The sequence below is a fragment of the Papio anubis genome, chromosome 13 (genome assembly GCF_008728515.1).
Source record: "Papio anubis isolate 15944 chromosome 13, Panubis1.0, whole genome shotgun sequence".
Lineage (NCBI taxonomy): Eukaryota > Metazoa > Chordata > Mammalia > Primates > Cercopithecidae > Papio > Papio anubis.
In genome coordinates this window covers 17894587-17914144 of record NC_044988.1, presented here as the reverse complement: position 1 = coordinate 17914144, position 19558 = coordinate 17894587, and the positions used below count along the sequence as shown (strand labels likewise).

At 40.8% G+C, this 19558-nt stretch overlaps 2 long non-coding RNA genes across 3 annotated transcripts in view; one reads left to right on the top strand and one right to left on the bottom strand.

The window, feature by feature from the left end:
• LOC103878441 overlaps positions 1-8959 on the top strand; it is a 71302-nt gene extending 62343 nt beyond the window's left edge. For both annotated transcript variants that reach the window (XR_638630.3, XR_002517656.2), the window contains exon 6: positions 8885-8959. This is a non-coding gene — a long non-coding RNA (uncharacterized LOC103878441). The remainder of the gene's footprint in view (positions 1-8884) is intronic.
• LOC103878440 lies at positions 7373-18918 on the bottom strand. Its single transcript, XR_002517659.2, has 4 exons — positions 15180-18918; positions 9549-9692; positions 8982-9110; positions 7373-7482 (listed from the first exon to the last, which is right to left on the bottom strand). It is a non-coding gene; the product is annotated as an uncharacterized LOC103878440 (long non-coding RNA).
• Positions 18919-19558: the final 640 nt, after the last annotated feature.

Here is a 19558-nt window from a genome sequence, read left to right as displayed (position 1 = left end):
CTAAATGCCAATTGCTTAATGTCCAGTATCATGGGGTTATGTCTCTTCCATTCCATTAGGTACAAATGCAACTATTCTGACACTAATATTTAATGATGGCAGAAAATTAGGATAACACCAATCAAAACATCCCACTTAGACATGGGGAAAACAAGAGCTACATGAGGGGGCAAATGCTACCTGGCATTGATCCATGCTATTGATCCTTGCCTCCAAGGGCTCTGATTTCCTTTGGGAGTCACCACTAAGGCACTGTGTGCATGGCCTTGGTAGGAAGATTATTCCAGCTTCACAGAAAAAAACACCAAAATTATCCTGCTGGAAAAGGATAATAAGATAAATGATAGTTTTAGTGGGTCTCACTGGCATCTATGTGTTGAATTGTTGCCCTGGCAATATATTGAGTTCTTCAAGTGGCCAAGCTGAGGTTCTGCCAGCTGGGTGATTCTCCTCCTCAATTTTTTTTTTTTTTTTTTTTTTCCTGCAACAACCCCAAGGGAAGGGAAAGAGGCTTTGGAAAGTTTGGAAAATTCATCCATCCAGTTCACCTACAATTGGTGCAGAAAATCCCAAAGGTCTAAGGATTTCCTTGGGGCTTAAGCAATCATTGACTCTGGTATTCAGGTTTGGGATTTCTTCTGCAACATCACAGCCACCTAGTCACCAGCACCAGGAATGTGGTCTGGCCTGATATTTGAACTAAATATCATCCTCACTTTTTCCTCCTAGCTTGTATCTGCTTAGGAGTTTAAAGAATCAGATCTCTGCCTCTGTCTTGTCATTGGGAGGATGGATAGAGAAGGAAGGCAAAGTGAACCTTTCTTTAAACCCCAGGTTAATGCTTGGGAGGGCTTGGAGATCAGACTTCCTAACTTGCCCAGATTTTCCCAGTATTCCACTTCAGCTTGAGCTGAGAAATGGACCTTTACAATTTGCCAGCATATGAATACCAGACATTCAGCAATATGAGACTGCTCCTGAAGGACAGAAATTGATTTGCTTAACAAAGCTATTTCTCTCCCCTGCCAGTCTGCATTCAGCAAGGTCAAAGTGTGGCTTCCTCTTGCAGCACCATACTGAATGCCCTAAGAGGAAGTCCCCACGTTTCACTATCATGATATTTTTCTACCACATTCTCTAAAACTTCAGCCTTGATGGACATGTGGTTTGAACTCCAAGAAACCATAGATGACAGTTTAACCAATAGTGTCAAATCTGCCAGGATTTGAGCCATAAGCTTAGAAGACAGTTTCCAGAAGAAGGGTGCTCTACCCAGAACATCAACATTCTCAACAAACAAAACAAATCCCTAACAACTACTACTTTATATTAAACACTGCTCTGGAATTGCCAACTCTGATTGGTAGGGGCTGCATACAGTGCTGTATTGAGAGGGATTCTGAGGCTGTCTGGATTCTGTGGGAAAGAATGCCATGATTAATTAGTTATGTCTGCCAAGGTCAAGAGATAGGAGAGTAATGAGATATATGTCATGTTTCGCCACCCTTATTTTATACCGATTAAGCTTAAGATCACGTCTGTTACATGGATTTTTCTTTTAAAAATAAGAATTTCGTAATTTGATAAGCATTTGAGATAAAATTTGGGAAGAGTCTAATATGAAAACTAATCACCTTAACTTCTCAGTAGAATAGCTTCACTTCTCAGAAGACTAGTTCACTTTTTTGTATAAATAAACGTTGTCCACAGATTTTGTTTGTACTCCAAAAGTTACAAGGCATCCCCAGTTGAAACCGTTGCATACTTAAGTTACACATCTTTTTCCTCTTAAATAAAAAGTCAGGCAATAACTGAACACTTTATATCCTATAAAAATGATCCTGAGTTTTTGAGGCTCAGATATAATACTTGCTTTGCCTGCATCTCAGTCCTGTGAAGACCAAATGCACTTTGAAAATGCTAAAATACTGTACAAAAGTTATTTTTATTGCTTTCCACCTTGAAAACTCTAGTACTCTATGTAAATAATTTTTGCCATCATGGACTTTTTAAAAAATTACTTGGTTCCTTATCATTGATCCTTCTTTCTTTAAGGAATGATCTCCCAATGTCCCTTGAGGTTGCTCCAATCTCCTTTGGGGTTGCCTTCAACTGTATGACTATGGTAGATGCACCTGACAGTGGTAACTTGACTTGAGCATCCCCTGAGAAGGACCTTGTATGGGAGAAGCACCTGAAATGTGTGTTCAGAGTCCCAAGCTAAGGAATCTGGGAGTAGTCAACCTAGAGATCCATTCTTTATCTGTGAGGAATATCTGAGCCCTGTCCTATAGAATGCAGGCCATACAGGGGATTGAGGCCTTTTGTTTCAGTTTAAATAAAGGTTGCCAAGTGGAGGCTGGAAGAGGAGAGGATGTTAAGTGAAAATGCTGTATAAACTGCATGCCTTTTGCAAGTGGTTGTGGTTCTCCTGTCCAGCCCATTACCACTAGACTCTCTCCCATGCATGTAAGCCCCCCAGTAAGACCCCATGTCTTGTTTTCTGGCTCTGGGTCTCTTCTTTGACTTCTTGAACTTGGTAACATCCCTTTGGAGTCTACAACTGTTTGGCACAACACTGTGGCCTTGGCATAATGGTGGTCTCATCATCCCCACCCACAAAAAAATAGGGCAACAGTGGAGGCATCATTTTCCTTTTCTGAAAAGGAAAGTTTCCATTCATTTTCTGAAATCGCTAGTGTCTAGACATGTGAGAAAGCTCAGCAGAATCTGATGCTGTCTCCAAAGATACTGGCTCTTGAATATGGGCAAAAGTCAGCAGCAGCAGCAGCAGCAGCACATGTGGTCACAGCCTTGCTTGAAGGTTGCAATGGTGGCGATGTTCTGATTCTAACCTGACCATTCCTGGAGTGAGCATGCTGTGCTCCCTGGTGCCTGGCCTCCTTGTCTTCCATCTGTTTCTCAAATCACATTTTTTCAGTCTCACAGTGAAACTCTTCATATCCAGTATCTTCTGTGAATCCCCCCCTCCTTCTTGTATTTATATTTTAATGTATCAATTGCTTACACCAGCAGTGATTTCTGTTACAATCAGAAGCCTTCAGGAATGCAATCACAGATAGGAGTAATAACACGAACTCTGTGTCTGTATTTTGTACACTGGGCCTGAAATGCAGTGGGTGCTCCATAAGTAATTGCTGAATACATGCAAGTGTGGACTCTAACTGGCCTCTGGTCTCTGTGCTCTAATTAGCCACATGGGGACCCCAGTGCAGGTCCAGACAATGTGTCTGAGTTTAAGGCAGGTAAGGCCAGGCCAGCTGAGTCTGTCCTCTGATGAGAGAGGTAAACTCTCTCCCAGAAACCATCACCCAGAAAACTTTCACTTATTCCTCTTTGATGACCTCCAGCTCCTGTGAAGTTTGGGAAATCACTTATCTTGCCTGGGGCTGGTTCCTCTCTTGCCACAAACAGATATGAGATTCCATAAGGAAGGAAGATATGGATAAATAGATATCGGGTAGACAACTAATGATGTCTGAGAGAAAAAAGAATTAATAAAAATTAGACAATAAGTCTGGCCCTCTGAGCATCAGAGACCACTATGACTTGGATATGGTTCGTCTCCACCAAAACTCGTGTTTAAGTTTGATCCCCAAAGTAGTGGTTTTGGGAGGTGGCACTTGCTAAGAGGTGTATGGGTTGGGGTGGATCCGTCATAACAGGCTTGGTGCTATTCTTGCTGTAGCACGTGAGTTCTCACTCTTGGGAGACTGGATTAGTTCTCATGAGAGAGGATTGTTGTAAAACCGGGATGCCCCTCAGGTATCCCCCTCTTCCCATGTGTCTACTTCCCCTTTGACCTTCTCTGCCACATTGTGACATAGCATGAAAGACCTGGTCAGAAGCCAGGGCCATGCCCTTGAACTATTCAGCCAGCAAAACCATGAACGACATGACTCCTTTTCTTCATAGATAACCGTCTTGGGTATTCCTTTATAGCAACACAAAACAGACTAAGACAGAGACCATGGGACTCTGGACCACTAAGGAAACAGGAGAACTTCCTAATTAGCATAAGTCCAGGCCCCCACACTCCACTCTGTCTCCCCCAGGCCAAACACAGATGTCCCTCCAGAAGACCTGTGAAGTCTGAGGATGGGGGCTTATTTTCATACAAAGACATGTAAGCTCTGATTGGAGAGGACGACTTATTTATTCAGAGGAATCAGAATCACTGTAGCTGACCAAGGTTTTATAAGCCTGGAGGTTTCTACCTGAAGGCAGGGGTAGTCCTAAACTGCCTAGAATGAAACGCTCAAGTCTGTGATGTATTTTCAGTGATGCAGCTCTTGCAGTCAAGGGTTCTGTGTGCTGCCAACAATCCTGCTGAATCCTTCTCTGACTGCCTTACAAGGGCTGCTGCGTACTAACCTGGCCCCGGCCTGCCCCTTTAGGATATAACATCCCAGGAGACCCCACTAAGCCAGCAACGACCCTTGCCACTCTAACCTTTCTCCAAGCTCTCTGCTTCTGACCACAAGAACTAAACACTCCCATACTCTGCTCCACGGAGGCTCCAAACACTGGGACCGAGTCATAGCTAATTGGTTTTTTACAAGCCTAAAATTATCCAGACAGTTAAATATTGATGTTCATTTCTGGGTAGCTATAAACACAGAAGGGGTGAAAGAGCATGTTTTATGGCTTCCTCTCATTCAGTCTTTACATAATAATGGTCTTTAGTCAATAAGCCCAGCTTTATAAAGAGGGGATTCATTTGAATTAAGAGAGATGTTCCAATGTGTTTTATGTCATTATGACACAATGGTCCATCCACTTGGCGACATCTACTCTGTTCACCTAGCACACTCCTACTACACAAGTAATCATCCTCATAATGACAGTATCCTTTGGTTCCAATTAAACACCATTACTATTAAAATACAGATCATAGAATCACAATTTGCTAATTTATGCATAGTCTATCTCTCATAGACATAGATAGTTGGTCTATCTCTCAAAGACATTTATGTTAAAGGTAACTTATATTTATGTATGTTCTCATATTATCATTCTAGATTCTAAACTTCTCGAGGGCAGTGTCTTCATTACTTCATTACTTGAGGGCAATGTCTTCATTACACATTCACTTATGTTACCAATCAGATATTGATAGAAACTACAGTTCCTTTCATTTTTCTATTGGTTGATAAACACCTAACTGGGCAGCAAGAAAAAAAGAAACAACTAAATTTATTTTAACACCCCAGGAAATTTCATCTTCTTCATTAATTTTGGCAGTTTTTCTACCTACACTCAGCCTATCTTGAAAGAAATGTACAGTCTTTCAGATTTGTGAGTTTGCTCCCTGTTCTTCCTCAAGACAGCCCCTGCGTCCATTTGAAGAGGTGGGGCTTGGGTGACTCTGTATAGCAGTGGGGAGACAGGGTCCTCAGAACAGCAGAGTCCACCCTGGATTCTCGTGAGGTCTACTGCAGAAGACCCCTGAGCTGGGAAACTAATGACCACAGAAGGTGGTTCTCCTTCCAGGAGGTTCTGCTGGGACCTGGTCCTAGAGCCTGGGACTACTGTAGGTCATGGACAGTTTTCTTTTTTAGCTTGATCTAGATCTGGTCACCTCCCTGGTGACTTAGTCCCATATTCGCCCTTGCTGGTGCAGGACTCCCAGTAGATTCAGGCCCAGCCACTCTGCAAGGCAGTCCTTCAATTTCTGCCCCTAACATGGTGACTGCCCTCCTCCTAGAAGGTTCTTACTCAACTCTCCTTGAGCTTTCCAGATCCTCCTTGGATATTCTAGAGCTCATTCATGCTATGGAGAAGCAGATTATGGTGCAGGAGGTCCACTTTCTACCTCACCTTGGGCGACATGTGGGTTTACTTTCATATGGCCTTCCTGGTTGCTGAGAGCAGTCTGTGAGGACAGAGTCCTAGATGGAAAGGAGCACAGATGCCACTCTCTTCCCCTTTCTCCTCAACCTAACGCATTTTGTTGACTCTAAGATGCCATTGGTGTTAAGATGTACCATTGTTCTATGTACTACTCCTACTAATAATAATATAACATAATAATAAACTAATAATAATGTCCAGAAAGCTGTGACACATCCTGATGCATCCTGATTACAGATATGGAAAAGCATGAAAAGATATTTATTAAATCAGTGAAATGATTATGTGTTTGATATACATTTCTACCCCAGGAACATTGGCCCCAAGAGAAAAGATGGTAGCCTAACCACTACTAACCTTCCTCTCCTCCCACAACCCTCAGACCAAGAGGAATAAGTCTGGGGTTTTTCACTTCCTGTTATTATATCTTCCTGCTATCTCAGGGTAGCAAGTTTCACTGCCTAGCTTTTCCTCTCCATGGAAGAAATCATTATCTAGTCACCCATGCCTGGCTCTATTTTTTTTTTTTTTTTTTTTTTTTGAGATGGAGTTTCACTTTTGTTGCCTAGGCTGTAGTACAATGGTGTGACCTGGGCTCACTGTAACCTCTGCCTCCTGGGTTCAAGTGATTCTTCTATCTCAGCCTCCAGAGTAGCTGGGATCACAGGCACCCACCCCCACACCTGGCTAATTTTTTGTATTTTTAGTAGGAGATGGGGTTTCACTATGTTGGCCAGGCTGGTCTCGAACTTCTGACCTAAGGTGATCCACCCGCCTCAGCCTCCCAAAGTGCTGGGATCACAGGCATAAGCCACCACTCCCGGACTCATGCCTAACTCTTGATGTCATGATATGATTATTCTAGAAAGTTCTTTCTGTTTTGACAAAGCCTGGCTTTTTTTTTTTTTTTTTTTGAGACGGAGTCTCGCTTTCTCTGTCGCCTTGCTGAGTACAGTGGCCGGATCTCAGCTCTCATCAGCTCCCGCCTGGTTCTCCCGCCTCAGCCTCCCGAAGGGACTACATGCCACTCGGGCCTAAGCATTTTTGTATTTTGACGGGTTTCACCGTATTAGCCAGCACGGTCTCGGGACCTCCTGACCTCGTGATCCTCACCATCCTTCGGCCTCCCAGTGCTGGGATTACAGGCTTGAGCCACTGCCACTGGCCGCCTGGGTTTCTTAAAACTACATTGACTTGTACATAATTCCCTGAATACTGCAGGAATAAAGCCATTTTGAACCATTTCTTTTTTTTTTTTGTTTTTGTTTTTGTTTTTGTTTTGTTTTTTTTTTTTTTGAGGCTGAGTCTCTGCTTGCCGCTTCCAGGCTGGAGTGCAGGGCTGATCTCAGCTCACTGCAGCCCGGTTCACCATTCCTGTTCTAGCCTCCAGCTGAACCTACAGGCGCCTCAGCCCACCCGCCTCCTGCTAGCTTTCTGTCTTTTAGTAGAGACGGGGTTTCACCGTGTTAGCCAGGATGGTCTCGATCTCCTGACCTCGTGATCCGCCCGTCTCGGCCTCCCAAAGTGCTGGGATTACAGGCTTGAGCCACCGTTGAACCATTTCTTTAACAATCCTAAAATTCTCTGAGGCATGTTTTTTAGATGTCTCTGGAAGAATAGGGAAAAGTTCAGTTTAAGAAAATACAAAACAAAAAGTCAAAGCACATTAAAATATTACAAAAGAGTTATTCTGTTTCATTTTTATCTTCTCTCAAGACCTAGGGTGAAACAATACGCAAATTTGACACACAGCAAATTCTAGCTGAAAATAAAGGATAAAAATATTTATATTTGTTCTTCAAGTTCTTTTTTGTGGGTACCTTTGAACATAGAATTTGTATCAGTGACTTTATTGTAATTTCTCACACAAAAACAGCTAAATTAGGTCTTGTTTTCAAGGAACTCACCAGGAATGCTGACTTAGTAGTTGACATATCTGCTATTTCCAAATGAATAATATCTGTCCCACCAAAAATAACCCTGAAGCCTTATATACTTTGTATTTCTTTGTGTTGCAATCTTTGGATGAAGAGTACACACTTGTTTCTTTTTGGTATTCTAGTAGTAACATCTCATAGGCAAAAAAAGGTCCACATAAAAATTGTTATTATTATCATGGTATGAATGTAACTTTTTTAGTATTAATTTGGGGCAGGCCAAAAGAGAATTTTCAGGAGCAGGACTTGTAATATAGAGATTTTGTGCCATTACTGAAACTTTTTCTTCCTGGCATTCTTTAAAAAGAAACTTTACTGAGATGCCTGGTGAGGTAACAGGAGTGACTTCTCTGGCCAGTATTTAGCTGCCTGCCCAGGGAAAAACTATCTCCCAAGGGCCTGGTTCCTAGGTAGCATGTGCCAAGACACTGAGGACGAAATCTAAATACAATTCTAAAGTCTCTGTCAGGTCAATAGTTGATAGTACTAGAAGTATTCAAAAGAAATCATAATATGATTGTGTTGACTTATAAAATAGGTAGCTGAAGGAAGTGAAAGAAATTTCAGAATCACATGGGATTTTTTCTTCACCAAAGCTTCATTGTTTTTCATATTTTCAGTGTTTTAATCATAGAACTATAACTTAAAATACATTTTTTGGGAAGCTATTATCTCTTTATGCATTTTGAGGTGTGATCTTGCCCATATCTGGGCAAAATGTGTGTGTGTGTGTGTGTGTGTCTGTGTGTGTGTGTGTCTGTGTGTGTAGCATCAAATCTCTAGTAAGACCAGCTTTAACATGGAAGTCATAAGGAGGAGAAACGAGTGAATGTTGCTGAAATTTACTTCATAGATGTTGCTTTTGGAAACTGCTAGTGAGCTAACATACTATCAGTTTTGCAAACTGATCTTTAGAATTCCATAACAAAAAGTTTTAGTTATAAGATTGTCATACGTATTGGAGGAATTACTAGAAGGGGGACACTTCTTTTTACGATGACTATTAATGGCTTTCTCTAGTTTCAAGTATGATCCAGTATTTCCTCATCCGTTTTTTCTTCTATTTGTAATAGGTCCTGTGCCTTACTCCAAGAAGTGTTTCTCACCAGCGATTAATAGGATGCAACACACAAAAAGGGCTAGTGAATCTGTTTGTTACAGTCTACTTACTAAGGCTATGGCTACAATACTCCAGTGCTGAAGTCAGTGAAAAGGCATCATCCAAACACAATCCAAGGAAAATGCAAGCTGATACAGCACAAAGATGCTTTGTTTAAGAATGGCAGAAATTTCCAGCAACTATCTGGGAGAAAAAAAATGCAGGATGGGAGGGAATGTAATCAAATAACAAAACAAACCCAAACTAAAAGAGAATCTTTATAAACCAGCACAAGGACACTTTGTTTTTAAGTGCACACAATGAATTTTAAAGATCTTTGTTCAGAAGGGAAATAAAGTATTATGAAGGACTGACACATTTGATGGATGGATGGTTTCTGAAAAACCACATTATCAATTACTTTTTCCTTGTTTGGCTCCAGTCCAGTAATTTTTATTTGAACAAGCCACATGCTAGCATGGTTTTGATTGCAGGAAGTGACTGGTTGTTGTTAAAGGATACTATTTCACTGATGAGCTTATCTCTTCCTTCCCCCTCCCCTTTCTGATGGGACTCCGATATGAAAGGCACAGCTTCAGTTGTTATAAACAGAGTCAGGGATTGTTTGATAGACCCACCCGTGTTTTGCTTTCAGCCTTCTGTGGTACAATCCAGACAATGTATTCAGCAGGGCTTCAGAAAAAAACAGTTGAATTCGGCTTATTTCTGTTCTCAACTCTGACATGAAATTTTGATATCTCTGATGTTTGTCTCTCATAAATCTAAGTTTGTTAACAAAAAAAAGTTATGAATGTTATATTCTTTTTTATATTGGACTACTATCTCAAGCGAGTCCTACTGAGAAAAAACAATCTTTATGGAACGGTGAAGCTAAAATGTATCACAGATCTTCTCAAACAATACAGTGCCTTGTTCTAGCTTTGCTTGTTTGCTAACCTTATCAAAACAAGTATATCAGAGTATTATTAGTGTAAATATAAGAAACACAGCTAATTAAGCTATATTATTAAGTGCTCTCAGTTTTCCCTTGCAATTAAAGAAAGATTTGGGGGCAGTCATCAGTGGATAGGAAATTATCTATGAAATCAATTGCTGACACACACAGGACCGTCTGTGTGTGTGTGTGTGTGTGTGTATGTGTGTGTGTGTGTGTATGTCTGCTAGTCAAGATAACTTCCTTTATGATTGAATTTTTTTTTGCGTGTTACCATGCCTGAAACTTAAACTATTTCTAAGTTCCCAGGGTATCATGGTAACTATAGGCTTTGGATAGTTATTTAAGTATGTTTCCTAGTTCTATATTTTAAACACTGATTTTAGTGATTATTTCTCTGCTGAGAATTAAAAGTAAAAAGGTGGTCTTAAACAATGGGCCATTTGATTATTCATCAGAACATGAAAACAATTCTAAATGAATTAGAATTTAACCTTGTTCAATGGAAGAAATATAAATTTAGCAACTATTTTGCTGATTTACTAATTTACATCAAAATTCTTCTAAAGATCTTGCAACATAGATATATAAAATGTATTATTAACCACAACTCATTCCCTGAAAACAAAATGAAGAAAGCAAAACACATTTCATGTCAAAATTATGTATCTAAATATCTCATTTAGTTCTGATGTGAAGGCAGCTTGGAAAACAGCGAACAAAACAAAACCTTCCAGAAGAAAAAAAAAGTCCTGGATTTGAATTTGCTGGTTGGCTGAACTTAGACAAGTTAGGGAACCTGAAGCTCCTGGATTCACCTTTAAAAAGATGAGATGGAGATTACGGGATTGTATTCAATCATTTATGTGGGGATGTGTGGCACACTCAATAAATGTTAGCTACCAATGGGGTTGATTACGGAACCTAGCTATGGAATAAATATAAGTCCTTTCCAGGATATAAGAGAGCTTAGTGAGGCAAGATTCATATTAGAGCCTTTCCAGCACTCTAAGTCTTTATATTTATAATATCAAAAACAAAATTATACATCCCTTTATATATTTAAATATTGAGTCGAATTACTAGTTAGTACTCTATTTGCCAATTCTTCCTCCCTAAGCTATGACTTTGTATATATTTGGTTTTAATAATTAGTAAAGTTCTAGTTGTGTATGCAGTAGCTTTACAGATAATAAAAATTTAATTAAACTTACTTTGATGCAACTTTGATTATACATTTTCCTAAGCATTGCATAAATAATTCAAAAATGTATGTGACTAACATTCCTCATTCATCAAAAATCTAAAATTCTCTCAAATTTTCAAAAGCTAAGTGTTAAATGTGGTTGTGTTAGGGTATTTTAAACATCCTGCTCTAGAACTGATAGAAAATGTACAGTTAACAATACCTTTTGCCCAGTACAGTTGTTGTTATAGTATTTTATTTTATTTTGTTTTTGAGATGTAGTCTCGCTCAGTCGCCCAGGCTGGAGTGCAGTGGCGCTGTCTTGGCTCACTGCAAGCTCTGCCTCTCTCGGGTTCATGCCATTCTCCTGCCTCAGCCTCCCAAGTAGATGGGACTACAGGCGCCCGCCACCATGCCCGGCTAATTTTTTGTAATTTTAGTGGAGACGGGGTTTCACCATGTTAGCCAGGATGGTCTCAATCTCCTGACCTCATGATCTGCCCACCTCGGCCTCCCAAAGTGCTGGGATTACAGGCATGAGGCACAGGGCCTGGCCGTTTTTATAGTTTTTATAGGTTAGAGGAGATGTCTGAATGTGACTAATTTTTACAACATGATTCACATGTTTACTGTTTTCAGAGCAAGTTGTTAGAGAATGATTGCTGGCCAGCACTGTAAATGTTATAAAAATGTTTCCAAATTTAATTTGCAATAAATATCTGACAATTCTTTCACATTTTTAATACCTTATGAAAATATATTTATATATGAAAATTGCAATCATAATAAATAATTTTCCGAATGATTAATTATATGTTAAAAATTTCAAGGAATATAAGTTCCTCTAAGGATTTAAAAATAAACTATTTCCTTTCAAGAAAGCATAAGTACCAAATTTCTTAACCTTATAAAGGAAAAATAGTTTTTTATTGCTTTTAAGTCCTTGATGAAAGTCATTCCTGGAGATTATAAGGTTATTTTCAGAATGAATTCCTTTTAAAAACCTTCATTTCTCTTTAATTTCTCACTGGAAAAATTATAAAAGGTGCCTCAGTCTGGATTACAAATTGGGAATGGAGAGTTATTTTTGCATTTCTCTCTTTCACATAGATGTTGCAAAAATTAGTCAGATTCAGAAATCTACCCTAAGCTATAAAAACACTGCACAGTAGCAGCTGTACTGGGGAAAAAGTATGCCAATCACGCTAATCATAGATTTTTCTATGAGGTGAGAGTAGATGAGGGAAGGAGAATTGCTAGACTGCCGCGGTGACCAGGTGGCCCTCTGCTGAGCATTTCAAAGGGCGGTGCCAGCAAAGGAATGGGGACGCTTGGTGTCCTTTCAGTGTGTGCCCTCTTGACTCATTAATTCCCTCCATCCCCAGGAGCTTCAGTAAAGGCATGACCACACATAGCCTGGAGTCAAAGGCTAACTGGAGAGTATAGGATGTCCCACCCAAGGTAGCAGCCTGGGTGTGGAGAAAAGGACAGATGAGCAGGAGGCATAGAATGGAGATCAAGCTTTCATCAGAAACAATAAATGACAGAGAAACAGAGATACTCCCCCAGCAATCCCTGGAGCTGCTGGGAGGATATTTGAACTAACTATTGTGCAGGGATTGAGTAGAATTTCAGTCATTCTTGTCTAAAGTTATAAAAACAAGGCATCCAGCAGAGGCTGGAGATGAGGGCACCAATTCCCTGACATATGTCCCTGACATATATAACACCTTTCTATACATATACACTCAGATTGTAGAGTTGGTGTGCAGTCACCGTGCAGTCTAGCAATTCTCCATCCCTCATCTACTCTCACCTCATGCAGAAATCGGTCAGTGATTGGCATGCACTTTCCTAAGGCACATATCACGTACACACTTAGATTGTAGAGTTGATACATATACACTAACTGTGAGCCAGGCCAGTTGATCACTTTTCTCCAAGTTACAGTTTTCACATTTTTAAGATGGTCACAACAACACCAGCTCTCCCCATCCAACAAGGTTTTGGAAGCAAGGAAGAGGCATGTGGAAGCACTTTGTAAAGCACAAAGCATGATAATCATTGTAAGGCATTAAAAGGCAGCTCTAGGCTGGGCGCCGTGGCTCTCACCTATAACCACAGCACTTTGGGAGGCTGAGGCAGGTGGGTCACTTGAGGTCAGAAGTTCTAGACCAGCCTGGTCAACATGGCAAAACCCCGTCTCTACTGAAGATACAAAAGTTAGCCAGGCCTGGTGGTCACACCTGTAATCCCAGCTACTCAGGTGGCTGAGACACGAAAATTGCTTGAACCTGGGAGGCAGAGGTTGCAGCGGAGATCCCGCCACTGCATGCCAGCCTGGGTGACAAAGGGAGACTTTGTCTTTAAAAAAAAACAACAACAAAAAAGCAGCTCCAGTAGAATAGAACAAAGTGAAATTTGAAAAGTCAAGTTTGATTCCCAAGAGGCCATTGGTTTCTGTGAACCTAGTTTCCTAGTCTGTAAAATGGGGATTTTAACACCCATCCTGCTTCTTTGCTGGTACCTTTACATAGTACCAGAGGTAATAATATGTAACAACACTATGTAAACACTCAGGGTTCACACAAAAATAAGGTATCGAATGGTCTCTCTTGCAGACATATTTAATAAAAACCTGTAATAAAAACATTCAAATTTCATTCTATATAAAAACAAGGAGCAGAAGCAGAGCGTGTCCCCATGAATGAAAATTTCTCAGAATATCATTATCTTTTCGAAAAGTAGTAGTGCACTGGACTAGATATTACACTGTGAATGATAGCTCACTCACACTATTTTATAAGGATTGCTATTAAAGGAAGTCATGTGATTTACCAGAATTGTTCCAGGCTACATAATATTGAGGACAAGTCCTGAATTGAATTATAGCAGTAGGAGCCCACATAGTAGCATTAAGAATATAGTTCCTTACAGTTTAGATCATTTTATGAGACAACTAATCAATTTTCAACAAAATGTGCCTGCAGCCACTTTCCCCAAATAATCTTCATTGAAGGAGTTAATTTTTTCAGAAGTATTAAAAAGGGATAAGGAAAATATAATCAACCTTAGCAGATGATCCTAATTCAAAATCCATTCCATATGACCAACTCTGAGATGATAAAATAAAACATTTTTTAGAGCAGCAAATGTTTGCATTTAGGGGAAAGGGGTTTAGAGATCATACTTACCTCCCTTAAGGATAAAACACAACACAGATGGGACCAGAAAGGTTAAAGGGGTTAACCAAAGTTAGCCAGGTCATGGCAGACCGTGAATTGACCCCCAGTTCTAATGAAAATAATACTGGACTTTCTAGCCAACTGTGGTGGCTCACATCTGTAATCCCAGAGCTTTGGGAGGCCGAGGCGGTTAGATGGCTTGAGCTCAGGAATTAGCGACCAGCATGGGCAATATGGTGAAATCTCATCTCTACTAAAATTACAAAAAATTAGCCAGGTGTGGTGGCCTGTGCCTGTAGTCCCAGCTATCTGGGAGGCTGAAATGGGAAAATCACTTGAGCCGGGGAGGTGGAGGTTGCAGTGAGCTAAGATCGTGCCACTGGACTCCAGCCTGAGCAAATAGAGTGAGACCCCCCATCTCAAAAAATAAATAAAAATAATACTAGACTCTCATGAATTATTTTCTTGTACAAAGCAGTAAGATGTTTAGTTACACTTTCCTACATCTACCCCATTCCTGCACCACTCATTTCAGAAAGGAAATGTGCAGATTTTCTCCTGTAATGTCTGCCCCATAGGCTGTTGCGATAGTTAGCAAGAGTGGGAGCCTGTGGAAAGGCATGGCAACAGCAGCTGCATAGGTGTGAACCCTGCTGTTAGTTGAAAGTAAAAGGACTAGGGCTTCAGCACTGTACATCTCTTTGGAACTTCCTTACTGAGCCTTCAGACACTCTGAGGTCGGAGGCTGAAGGGAGTGAGCCGTGCTTCCTGAAGCTGCGGTAATTCTCAGTTTCAGCTTTTGCACAGTGGCAGCTGCAACAGAGTCATCTCCCTGATTCACCCTCTGCCCCCATTTTTGCAATAAAACATCTGCTTGAAAAGGAGTAAACCAGGCAGGTGAGTTGGATAGTGCTCAAATTACATACTTTAATTGAATACTCACTTGTGGAATTCAGGTTCATGCAAGGTATTAAATCAGGAGGTAGAAGAGTTCTGATCTCTGCTTCAGTACTTACAAGCCATATAACCTTGGGTAAGTAACTTCTTTCTGAAACTCAGCTGATTAATCTTTAAAGTGGGGATAATGATATCTTGTTTGCTTAAAGGCAGGGGAATGAAACAGAAGCAGCTGTTAAAGATCCCTTCTAGATTCTAGAAATTTAAAGATCATCTGAGCTTTCCTCAAGTGAGGGAGTCATTTTTACTAGTGTGTTTCTTAGATATGATCTCTGTTATACAGTATAAATAAGTTCATAGCTCTTTTTAACTATTCAAGACAATTGTTCAGACTAGCAAGAAGTTTAGGGTCTCCCTCAGCTCCATTGTTGACATCAGGTGTGACTATAAAAGTCCTATGCAGACTTATCTTCCTCACACACTCAGCCTTTTATCCCGAAGCACCCCATTAATGCCAGGATGTCTAAGCCAAAAGGAGATTCATATGTTCAATAAAGAGTTACTTCAGAATGAGAAAGATCCATACTTCCTGCCTCTGCATTGCAGCCAGTGAATTTGGGTCACTGGTCCGTTCTCCTGTTGACTTTAAGGTGAGTTCTAGATAGCCCCTACCACATACACCATACACCACTGTGTCTGCATCATAATCTCTGGGAGGGAAGAGAAAGCTTCAGTGCTCCTTCTTGCCTGCAGACTTAATTAGGGATGAGCTCAAAGTGTTCAAATAATGTAGTGTTTCAATAAGGAAAGTTATTTTGTCCCAGAAGCCTCCTTAGTACCTATGCAAATTTGTCTACTCTACTCCCAAGCCAAGTTCCCTCCCCACAAAAAGGCAAATGGGTATCTACATGCCTTTTATCCATCAAGTTAAGAAGGGACATCCCAACACAAAGATGTCTTGGCAGTCTTCACCACTAAACATTGAGGCTGCTGGCAACAAAGCTCTGCCTAACCAGACAAGTTAAGAAATTTGTCACCCTCTTTAGCATTGATGTCCTTTTTCAATAATGAGCTTTCTGTCCAGTTATCTCTATCCTAACATAGACGGGAGGATGGTTTCTGAGCAAGTCAACTGCAGATCTAGAAATGAAAGTGCACGTCCTTGATTCTCTATAATCATTGCTGTTCTAGCTGTATATTCAACGCAGAGCCGGACATTCAGACTTGCACAAGCATCCTCTATCCAAATTAAAATTGACCCGTTACTCGTTAGTGGGGGTGAGGTAGTGGCAGTACCAAAGGATGTGTGTGTGGGAAGGGCAGGGTGTGTGCGCCTGTACTCTTTATCAGCTGTCCCCAATTAAAAACAATTGATTATTCTTGAATATGACAAAGGGTACTTTCTTAATCTTAGGTCAAGTGTAAATGTGGGCACCTTATACCAAGTTGATATTTGTAATGATCTTGTCACTCCCTGCTTACGAGCCTTTCTCCCTCCACAATGGCTATTATAATCAGAGTAGAAAATGAATGCTTTTCTCAGACATAAGAAGTTCAATGTGACCAGAATCCAGTGATGTAGCCATGACCTAATCTTGTATTACTCCATCTCTAGCATGTACCAGTCTTTAAAAAATGCTCACATTCACCAACACTTCCTCAAACGAGGCTTTTGAATCCACCTGAAATTTGCTTCTCAGTGATTTTTGGTTTGGCTGACTCTTTCTAGGCATTCAGGCTTCTGTTTAAAGGTCACCTCCTCCAGGAAGGCTTCTATGAACTCCCATCTGAACTAGTTCTACTACTCCTGTCACTCCTTCATATTATGCAACTGTTTGTCTATCTCCCCCCATCAGAATGTAAGCACCAGCAAGAAAGACACTTTGCTTATGTTGTTTATTGTATCAACTGGGGTCTGATCAAGAGAGAAAAACAGTAATTTCAACAAGGAAAGTTTGATATGAAAAATGATTACCTACCACAGGGAACTGGAGCAAAGGGGGATTAGTAAGAGGTAACGAGAACTCTAAATAATACAGAAATAGAGATATAAGGAAGAGTGACTTACTAACCCCAGGGCTGAGATGCAGCACCTCAAAAAGAGTCCCTCCAAGACTCAGACACACTCTTAGGGCTGGCTGAGATCCAGACTTTGTTGGAGAGGGCACAGTTGTAGCTTTCTGAATAGCAGGTGACCCCTGCTAGAATTCTGCCTTCTGGAACTTGCCAGAAATCCACATTCCAGAACTTGTTGGAAATCCATTCTCTGGGGTTCAAAGGAAAGCTGTTGAGGGAGGTGTCTAATTACAGGCACTTCCTCCAAAGCCACCTAAGGGGCTTCTTGAGGAAGCTGCTGGCTGCTGGGTGCTGCTGCTTGCTACCTGTGCTGTAGCAACCTGCCCAGTATGTACACCAGAGTCAGGAACCAGGAAAGCAAACCCTTTCCTCCTGCAATGTCTCTCCAGGACCTCCTATGGACCTAGCTTTTGTAACAGCTGGAAAATACTTAAAGGGCTCAGATTCTGTTTCACTAGGCAGGCAATGAGGGTGAATTTGGAGCTAAGCAGCAATATATTAATAATAGCCACTTTTATTGCTAAATCCCCATATTCTGGCACATAGTAGGTTTAATAAATATTTGGTGAAGTAATAAATAAATGATTTACATCTAACCTAAGTGAAAAGCATGCCTGGCATATGTCACTTCAAGATTAGAGCTTTCAGGCCTAGCTTTTAACATGAAAGTTGCTGCCAGGTGCCTCCCACATGAAAACTCTGGAATCCCCCACCTGCCCCCTATTCTGTGGTAGGGATAAGACAAGCCACCAGATAACATCACAGCTAAGCTTAACAGTGAGAAGTGCAATGAGAGAAGCACAGGCCAAGAAAGGAGACAAAAGTGACCACGAGCCCCACTTATAGTCTGTGTTAGGGCTAGGGCTGGGCCACTAGTTGCTTCATTTGGCATCTTTCTGAGACATTGAGGTAAGTTATATAGCTCTGCCACATGGCCAAAATATGAAACACATCCAAGGGCTATATTTTAAAATGGAACTTAAAAAATAAAGAAACATCTTGATTTCTCTAGCCACTTTTCTGTTGACACAAACTGTCGAGAGAGATTAGGCGAAAGATCCCTGCTACAAGCTATTTGATATTTCCTAACAGAGCAAAGTTTCCTCTTTGTCCACTGACCCTTTCAATAGTTCTTCGGGTTCTATTCTTAGAATTCTCGTTTCCTGTCCTGGGAGAAAGCTGCACAGAATTTCAATAAATATGACCCAAATGATGTGGAAACTTTCTATAAGGATGTGATGTGGTGTTCATTCATTAATGCCATCAACAAATATTTACTGAGCACCAACTACCAGACAGTGATGGCAGACATAATTTGGGGTGTTTGGAGTGCAACTGTGAACACAGCCAGGTCCCTGTTCTCATGGAACTTGCTAACATTCTGGCTAAAATAGAGAATATGGAAGTTCCTACAGAGGCACTGTGGGTGATTTCACAAACCATTGAAAAGCTCTACTGGGAGCAAGCAAATAACCAACCTTAAAATAAAACATGGTTGTTGCTGGTGTTCTTAGAAACTTTGCTGTCCTCGTGTACAAATTGTATCACTCGAGTCTTCTAACTTTTGATTCTTGGAAACGTTTCAGAGCAGTGCTGTCTAATGGAAATATGTGAGCCTCATAATTTAAAATTTTCTAGAAACAAAGCTAAAAAAGTAAAAAGAGACTGGGCGCGGTGGCTCACGCCTGTTATTCCAGCACTTTGGGAGGCCGAGGCGGGCGGATCACCTGAGGTCGAGAGTTCAAGACCAGCCTGACCAACATGGAGAAACCCCATCTCTACTAAAAATACAAAACTTAGCTGGGTGTGGTGGCAGGAGAATCGCTTTAACCTGGGAGGCGGAGGTTGCGGTGAGCCGAGATCGCGCCATTGCACTTCACTGGGCAACAAGAGCGAAACTCTGTCTCAAAAAAAAAAAAAAAAAAAAAAAAAGTTAGTGTGTGCCTGTAGTCCCCACAACACTGGAGGCTGGAGGCTGAAGCAGGAGGATAGCTTGAGCTTCAGAGTTTGAGGCCTGCCTAGGCAACACAGGAAAACCCCCATCAATACAATAAAATAAATAGAAACAGACAAATTAATTTTACTAATATTTTTGAGTGATTCAAAATATCACAATTTTGACATAGCTATAAATTATGGAGCTGCAGTTTTTTCACATTAATTTGTTCAAAATCCCACATATATATGTACTTATAGCACATCTCATTTTGAATTGGACACATTTCAAGTGCTCATCAGCCACATGTGGCTAGGTATGGAACAGCAGAGGTTCAGAAAACTGCCGAAACGAGTTCTCTGTCCTCTTATTTTGGGGATGGAGAAGAAAAATATTTGCCGAATGGAAACATT